This window comes from Natrix helvetica (assembly GCF_964273705.1).
Source record: "Natrix helvetica genome assembly, chromosome: Z".
In the NCBI taxonomy this organism is placed as follows: domain Eukaryota; kingdom Metazoa; phylum Chordata; class Lepidosauria; order Squamata; family Natricidae; genus Natrix; species Natrix helvetica.
In genome coordinates, this window is record NC_138554.1 from 141368544 (window position 1) to 141378406 (window position 9863).

Sequence of the window (9863 nt, forward strand, 5' to 3'; positions counted from 1 at the left end):
AACCTGGTCCTTGGCACAGCAGGGCGTGGATTTTGGGGTGGAACAGGGAATCAGGGATGGGTAGCTGGAGAGTTCTTGGACTGAAGGGGTCCTTGGTGCTCTCTGAGCATGTTGGTTTTCTTGCAGACGTTTCATGACCCAAATAGGGAACAGCGTCAGGGTCAGCCTGTATGGAGCTTCGTGGGGGGGAGGAGGACAACTGTGGGGTGTTTGGTGCTCTCTGAGTGTGGTAGTTTGCCTGCAGACATCTCATGACCCAACTAGGTAACACCATCAGTGCTAAGAGGGATGGAGATTTGCTGAGAGGGGAGGGGGGAGGAGGAAAAGGAGGAGGAGGAAGAGAAGGAGGAGCAGGAGGGGGAGGTTCTGCTCGGTTCTTGGTAGGGTTCTTGCAGACAACTCATGACCAAACTAGGTAACACCATCAGTGCTAGAAGATAGTGGAGTTTGTGGAGAGGAGGAGGAGGGGGGGGGGAAGAACTGTGGAGTTCTACAGACATCTCATGACCCAACTAGCTAACATCTCAGTGCTAGAAGGGCGAGGGGTTTACTCTTATTTTCATATACCTACGCTTGGGTCTTCTCATTGTGATTTGGGAATGGTGGCTCTCCGGCTTTCAAATCCTGGTTGGACCCTGTGAGCATCTCCTCCCCCTTCCTTTGATCCTCCCAGAGTCCTCCGCAGGAGAAGAGAGAAGGCGGCGCCACCCGACAGGCAAGAGAAGCCGGTGGCCTCCGGCTGGTGTTGCTTAATGCCAGGTCTGTGGTACATAAGGCTCCCCTCATTTACGACCTCATACAGGAGGGTAGAGCGGACCCGGTGTACATTACGGAGACCTGGTTGGGCCATGAGGGGGGTGTGCCCCTTAGCGAACTATGCCCACCAGGCTTCCGGGCGTTTCACCAGCCGAGAGCCCAGGGCAGGGGGGGGGGGTAGCGGTGATTATCAGGGAAAGTCTCAGACCTCAGGAGGTCACTGTGCCTCAGATAGGCAGGTGTGAGTCCCTCTTTGTGAAGTGGGGCCTTGGAGCTCAGGTGGGCCTTTTTGTTACATACCTGTCTCCCTGCTACCTTTCATCGGCCCTGCCAGAGCTGCTGGATGTCTCAGCTGGATTGGCGGTTGATTTCCCCAGGCTCATGGTCCTGGGGGATTTCAATCTGCCCTCCATTGGCGAGTCATCTGAGTCAGCTCGGGAGTTCATGGCCTCCATGACAGCTATGGACCTAACTCAGTTAATTCAAGACCCCAACCATAATGAGGGACACACGCTCGACCTGATTTTTGTCTCTGGGCAGTGGATGAATGATCTAGATTTAGGGGATATTTCTATTCAACCCTTGTCATGGTCTGATCATTTCCTCATCAGGCTTGGCTTCCATATCGCTACCCCTCGCCGCAGGGAGGCGGAACCGACTAGATGGTACCGCCCCAGGCACCTGATGGACCCCGAAAGGTTCCTGATGGAGCTTGGGACTTTTCCTGAATCCCTTGCTCACAACTCAACCGAAGCCCTAGTGGAAGCCTGGGATAGGGCTGCCGCTGGGGCTTTGGATCGTGTTGTGCCTTTGCGGCCTCTGACCCGGTGTCGATCCCGGATGGCTCCCTGGTTTACCGGGGAGCTCCGGGAGATGAAACGCCAGAAAAGACGGTCCAAATCTGATCGAACACTAGTAAGAATTTATATTAAATCCTACTTAGTGGCGATAGAAGCGGCGAAACTGCAATATTTTTCCGCTCTTATCGCATCCTCAGATAACCGCCCAGCTGCCCTGTTTAGGGTGACCCTCTCCTTACTTAACCAAGGAACTGGGGAAGACCCCTTGCAGGGTAGGGCTGAAGAATTTGTTCAGTATCTGCAGGATAAAATCGCTCAGATCCGGACAGGCTTGGACTCTGACTGGGTAGATTTGGGTGAGCCGACGGGAATGATTCTTGAGGAGACTATCTGGAATGAGTTTGACCCTGTGACCCCCGAAGGCATGGACAGGATTATGGGGGGACTCAGTGCTGCCACTTGGGTGCTGGACCCGTGTCCCACTTGGTTAGTTTCGGCTTCCCGGGAGGTGACATGAGACTGGCTCCAGGCGATTACCAACGCTTCATTGAGAGAGGGGTTCTTTCCCACCGCCTTGAAGGAGGCGGTGGTGAGGCCCCTCCTCAAGAAGCCTTCCCTGGACCCAGCTTCTTTAGCCAACTATCGTCCGGTCTCCAACCTTCGCTTTGTAGCGAAGGTTGTCGAGAGTGTGGTAGCACGTCAGCTTCCCCAGTACCTGGATGAAGCTGTCTACCTGGATACGTTTCAGTCGGGTTTCAGGCCCGGGTACAGCATGGAGACGGCACTGGTCGCGTTGGTCGATGATCTCTGGCGGGCCCGGGACAGGCGCTGTTCCTCTGTCCTGGTCCTATTAGACCTCTCGGCGGCTTTTGATACCATCGACCATGGTATGCTACTGCGACAACTCGGAGGGTTGGGAGTGGGGGGCACTGTTTTACGGTGGTTCTCCTCCTACCTGTCGGATCGGTCTCAGTTTGTGTTGACTGGAGGGTAGATCGACCCCCAGGCGCGTCACTTGTGGGGTGCCCCAGGGGTCGGTTCTCTCACCCCTCCTGTTCAACATATACATGAAACCGCTGGGCGAGATCATCCGTGGTTTTGGGGTATGGTATCATCAATATGCTGATGATACCCAACTTTTCATCTCTACCCCAAACCACCCAAATGATGCCCTCAACGTGATGTCCCGATGCCTGGAGGCTGTGCGGATCTGGATGGGGAGGAACAGGCTCAAGCTCAATCCCTCCAAGACTGAGTGGCTGTGGTTTCCTTCATCCCGATTTGTGCATCTTGTTCCATCTTTGACGATAGGGGGAGAAATTTTAGCCCCCTCAAAGAGGGCCCGCAATCTGGGAGTCCTCCTGGACACGCGGCTTAGTTTCAAAGATCACCTGATAGCCGTGACCAGGGGGGCCTTTTACCAGGTTCGCCTGGTACGTCAGTTGCGCCTCTTCCTGGATTGGGATGCTCTATGCACAGTCACTCATGCCCTCGTCCTTTCTCGCCTGGACTACTGCAATGCTCTCTACATGTGGCTGCCCTTGAAGAGCACCCGGAGGCTTCAGCTGGTCCAGAATGTGGCCACGTGGATTATCATGGGGGTAACTAGGTGCTTCCATGTTACACCCCTTTTAGGCGGCCTGCACTGGTTGCCGCTTGTTTTTCAGGTACGATTCAAGGTGTTAATTATGACCTTTAAAGCGCTCCATGGCTTATGCCCAGGGTACCTGCGAGACCACCTACTGCCACCAGTAGCCTCCCACCGTCCAGTGCGATCCCACAGGGTTGGCCTCCTCAGGGTGCCGTCGGCCAGACAATGTCGGCTAGTGACCTCCAGGGGGAGAGCCTCTGGAATGAGCTGCCCCCGGAGCTTCGCATAATCCCTGACCTCCGGTCCTTCCGAAGCGCCCTAAAAAGTTGGCTTTTCCAGCAAGCCGGCCTGGCCTGTTAATTTTAACTTATTTTTTAAATGTTAGTGTTATATTAATGGGGTTTGTTTTTTGGATTGTTTCTAATTTTCTTTTAACTTTTGTAATATGTGTTTTTTAACACTGTAGACAGATTTGTCTAAGGCATTGGTTTCAAAATGTTCCATGTATAAGTTTGCAATGACAGGAGAGAGGGGTGTCATCAGTGAAGAGATCCAGCAAAGAATCATCCCCAGAGAGAAATCTTCCAGATGCCACAAACTCTATGGACTCCCCAAGATACACAAAGAAGGAACACCACTCAGACCCATAGTCAGCTCCATAGGCTCACCTCTACAGAACCTTGCCAAATTCCTCGCCAAACAACTCCAACCCTACGCAGAATCCATCACCTCAAACGTACAAAACTCACTCCACTTCATAGAAACAATAAAGAAACAAAACTTACAACCCAGTGACCTACTTGTGAGTTTCGACATCATATCCCTCTTCACCCAGGTGCCCATAAAAGAAGCCTTGACAGCCATCCAGAAAAAACACAACCCCCCTAAACACATCCTAGACCTGACCAGCCACTGCCTAACCAACACATACTTCATCCATAATGGACAAAGATACAAACAGATAGAAGGAGCACCCATGGGATCACCCCTCTCACCAGTCATCGCAAACTTATACATGGAACATTTTGAAACCAACGCCTTAGACAAATCTGAACACAAACCCAAACTCTGGCTTAGATATGTTGATGACACTTTCATGATTTGGCCACATGGAAAAGAAAAACTGGACAACTTCCTCACACATCTCAACAACCTACACCCCAAAATACAATTCACCATGGAAATAGAAGCAAACAACCAACTTCCCTTTCTGGATGTCCTAATCTACAAAAAACCCAATGGCTCCCTAGGACACACCATCTACCAGAAAAAAACACACACCAACCGCTACTTAAATGCACAATCCCATCACCACCCTGCACAGATCAACTCTGTAGCCAAGACCCTCATCTCCAGAACCAAACGCCTAGCCGACAAAGACCACCTGAAAACTGAATTACACAATCTCACAAATGTATTAATCTCCAATGGATTCCAAAGAAAAACAATCACCAACCTAATCCAAAAGGAGACTCCCCCAAAAAACCAAGATACAGAACAGGAAAATGGCATCGCCCTCCTCCCTTATATCAAAGGCACCACAGATAAAATCAGCAAAATTCTCCACAAGCACAATATCAGGACAGCCTTCACCACTGACCAAAAAATAGCCAACATCTTAAGAAACCCCAAAGACAAAATCCAGCTAGAAAACCAAGGAGTCTACGAAATACCATGCAAAATCTGCCCAGCAATATACATAGGACAAACAAACAGAGAATAAATGCACGCATCACAGAACACAAAAATGCAGTAAGAAAAAAAGAAAAAACTTCTTCCCTTTTCCAGCACCTTAAAGCTACAGGACACGAAATCAACTTTGAAGGAGCCAGGTTAATCTCCAAAACAGAACACCTCCACAAGAGAATAATCATGGAAGCCATCGAAATAGAGAAACACCCCCACAGCATGAACAAACGTGATGATACCTCCCGCCTACCAAACATCTGGAAACCAGCCCTAGCCAACAAACGAACACCACCCACCACCCAAGCCGTTAAAATACAAAACAACAATGCACACACAACCTGCACCAATCAGCACCAATCTACCAATCATGACACAACCACACAACCAATCATTCCACTTACTGAAACAAAGCCACCACCCCATCCCCTCCCACCAAGACTTACAGAAAGACGGCAGCTCCGTTCCCATTTTAAGCCCACAGCTTGAAGATGGCAGGTGTGATCCAGCCGAAACGTTGCAAAGACAATCTCAACCTTACACGGGAAAAGACCCGAATACAACAAAACCAGCATACCTACACCCGTGAAAATCTACGATATATATATATATATATATATATATATATATATATATATATATATATATATATATATATATATATATATATATATATATATATATATATATATATATATATATATATATATATATATATATATATATATACATACATACATACATATATATATATTTGTTTTCTGAGGTTTTCGCGGGTGTTTGTATGTATGTCTTTGGTTGTTCGGGTTTTCTCCCGCGTAGAATTGGAAGTATCTTCACGACGTTTCGATGAAGTCTCATTCATCATCTTCAGGCTGCTGCTTCCGGCTTGGTGCTTCTGGCTTGGTGCTTCCAGGAGCAATGTGAGATCTCAGCCGGTTCCTCTTTTTAACTGCCAGTGGGGGTTTGTGCTGATTGGGTGGGAGCTTGGCTGCATTCTGATTGGGTGGAGGTGTATTCTGATTGGTAGGGGGCTTGGCTGTGCTCTGATTGGATGGGAGTTTGGCTGTGCTCTGATTGGATGGGGGCGTGTTCTGTTTGGGTGGGGGCCTGGTTGTGCTTGTGTTAGTCTGAGTAGCAGAGGGATTTGAGCTGGTGAGCTGCGTTACTGTTGTTTGGCTTCGTGTTTGTGATCGTGCCACATCTCCGTGGTGGGCATCAGTTTGCTTCATGTATGGATTGGAGGGGTTTAAAGTGGCTAATAATGCAGCTGTGGTCTGGCTTCTGGTTTGTGGTCGGGGTTCTGGTTTGTGGTCATTATCGGTGTGGGTTTGGGCTTGCTTTTTGCGTGGATGTGTGATAGTGACATCCTGTGTGGTTTTCGTGAGTGTGGGTCTGGTATCATTCTTAGTGTTAGGGACTCGTTTGTCAGTGAGGGCGGGTTTCCAAATGGCTGGTAGGCGGGAGGTATCATCTCGTTTATTCATGCTGTGTGGTCGTTTTTCTATCTCAATAGCTTCTCTGATTATTCTGTTGTTAAAGTGTTCAATTTTGGCAATAGTTCTGGTCTTTTTAAAGTCTATATCATGTCCTGTGGCTTTGAGGTGTTGGACCAGGGAAGAAGTTGGTTCCTCCTTTCTGACTGAGTTTTTGTGTTCTTCAATGCGTGCCTTTATTCTTCTGTTGGTTTGTCCGATGTATGTGGTGGGGCAGGTGGTGCATGGGATTTCATATACTCCTTGATTTTCTAACTCTATTTTGTCTTTGGGGTTTCTCAGGATGGTGGATATTTTTCGGTTTGTGTAGAATGCTGTCTTGATGTTGTGTTTGTGGAGGATCTTGCTGATTCTGTCTGTGGTGCCTCTTATGTATGGGAGGAGGGCTTTGCCGTTTTCTTGTTCACTGTCTTGGATTTTAGTGGGGTTTTCTTTTTGGATTAGGTTAGTGATATTGTTTCTTCGGAATCCGTTGGATGTTAGTACGTTGGTGAGAGTGTGTAGTTCGGTTTTGAGGTGTTGTTCGTCAGCTAAGCGTAACGCAGCTCACCAGCTCAAATCCCTCTGCTACTCAGACTAACACAAGCACAACCAGGCCCCCACCCAAACAGAACACGCCCCCATCCAATCAGAGCACAGCCAAACTCCCATCCAATCAGAGCACAGCCAAGCCCCCTACCAATCAGAATACACCTCCACCCAATCAGAATGCAGCCAAGCTCCCACCCAATCAGCACAAACCCCCACTGGCAGTTAAAAAGAGGAACCGGCTGAGATCTCACATTGCTCCTGGAAGCACCAAGCCAGAAGCACCAAGCCGGAAGCAGCAGCCTGAAGATGATGAATGAGACTTCATCGAAACGTCGTGAAGATACTTCCAATTCTACGCGGGAGAAAACCCGAACAACCAAAGACATACATATATATATATATATATATATATATATATATATATATATATATATATATATATATATATATATATATATATATATATATATATATATATATATATATATATATATATATATATATATATATATATATATATATATATATATATATATATATATATATATATATATATATATATATATATATAGTCATTGAAGGCTAGAGTGACAGTGGATTTTAGACTCTTTTTTTCTTCTTTTTCCTCTTTTTTCTTTTTTTCTTTTGGGAAATATGTATCAATATGCAGATGAGGAAACCTTTTTTTTTTTTCAAAAAGTTTTATTGGTTTTTTAAAACATTTATAAGGAAAAGGGTAAGTGGAATGGTTACAAATTTTGGCAGTTGCAAGTGTGGCAGATGCCCCCTCCCTCCAAACTCATAGGATACATCTAAATATAAAACATTAATACATAATCATAAAAAATCAGCATATTAATTCTAGAAAAAATAGTTTTCAATCAGTTTATATAGTTATGATATATAGTCTAGATATAATTTCATTATTACTTTTGGTCTGTTTGTAACATTGTGGTTTTCTTATTCATTTTTGTGATCTGAGCTTTCTTGGTGTTGCCCCTTCACCCCCCGCTGGCAGAGCTCCAGCCCCTCCCGTGTCCTGTGTGACCATTGTGGTGTCTTCTGTTTTTTCTAGGTTCGCTTTATTTTTTTCCATAAAGGCCTGTGCCTCTATGGATGTGTTGATTCTGATTCTTGTCTCCTCCCAGAATATCAGCATACCTTCAGGCATCAACCATCTAAACCACACCCCCTTCTGGTATAGTTTATTCGCCAATTGCGAATAGTTTTTCCTTTTCTCCCTAATTTTTTTGGGGATCTGCTTCAGAATGGTTATCTCCCTGTCATGATATGTCAATGTTTGCCCCCTTTGTACACCCAGAATTTCATCTCTTGTGCTTTTCCTAAGGAATTTAATATGAACCTCCCTGGGTACATTGTGTGTTCTGGCATATGCTGAATTCACTCTATAGACCAGATCTATCTCCCATTCCATCTGTTGTTTATCTTTGTGTATGTATTCAGCTAGAATATTAGTCATAATGTCCCTTATATTTTCCCCATCTGCTTCTATTACATTTTGAAATCTAAGATAAAAGGACATTCTCTCAAACTCTGTTTTCATTTGTTGGATATCAAGTTCTTTGTTTCCCTTCTGTAAAGCCTCCACCCCCCCTCTCGCCTCCACCACCCCATCCTCCACAAGATCCAGTCTCTGTGAGTTCTTATAAATTTGGACTTGATTCTCTTTAATTTCTTCCTTCATTTCTTTTAATTGTTTCTTAATTTCTTCCTGGCCCTGTATGAATTGCTGGAGCATTTATTGCAAATCCATCTCTGTACTCTTAGGTTGCATCAGTTCTGTAATCTTTGACTGTGTGGCAGGACTGGATGTTGCAGATGTCGGTGCAGAAGTAGCAAAGCCAGGTTTTCCCAGGGGTGGTCTTTTTGGAGAGATGGTTTATAAAACAAAGAGATCAGTCAGTGTAGAGACTGGGCAGCTGGAGAAGTAGAGCAGGCAGATGAGTCCAGGAGGCAGAGGATCCAAACAGGTGGGAGTTTCTTTAGTCACTCTAGCAATAGATGAAAGTTTTTTTCTCCAAAGAGTTCAGGAAATAACAATCCACAAGAGATTCCTCTGGGTGACACGGAGACAAAGACCGGAAGCCTGAATTTTAAAGGTGGAGTCAGGTTTCACAGTTCATGAAGACAACGGAAGTGTGCCATCTTGCCCTGCCATCTTTGGGCTCAGAGGCATAAGAAAAATTTTAAAAGTTCAAAAAGTTCTCAGGTCATCAATAAGTTCTGGAACTAAGTCCCATGAAAAACACTTTTACTAGGGTGAGGCATCATTAGTTGGCTCTCCCCCCTCCTCCTTCCCCTGGGGGCGAGAGCAGAATTTTTACAAGCCGCTTGTCCAAGGGTGGGGGGGAAATCCCCTCTAGCCACTCCTCCAAGAATAAATCCGAAAGATTAACTTTTAAAATTACTGAAAAGTCCATCAATTCAAAAGTAAGGGGATGAAGAGAGGAAGCATCTCACCGCACCGCCGCTGCTTCCTTCAGTTTTGCGTTCTCAGATCGGCATGGGGCGAGACGCAGGCGCGTCCTCCAAAACTGCTCCCCGGTGCCTGGAGCAAAGCGGAAAAGCCCCCACCAGCCGCCGCCGGTGCCAGAGCCTTCCGCGAGCCGCTCCTTCGGCAGGGCGCCTCTTCGGGGCGTCCTGTGCCCCCCGAAGACGGGGGAAGCCCACCGAAGAGTGGGAGCGGGCAAAGTCCTTGCCTGTCGCCGTAGCCGCCGAAACCGGAAGTCCAGATGAGGAAACCTTAAGTTTTCAAGATTTTTTTGGTTGGAATTCAAAACATATTGGGAGGATTGGAGCCCCAAAAATTAAAGAAGAGAATGAAGATATAGAAGATAAATATAACAGATGATCTTACTAATGGAGCATTCATGAGTGAAAGTGGAAAGAAGGGAATATGGAAAAGTGAATTTGATAATCTGGAGCTCTATCCCTCTTGTCAAGATATGGATTTGATGATGGAATTAAGAAGAGAAACAGCTT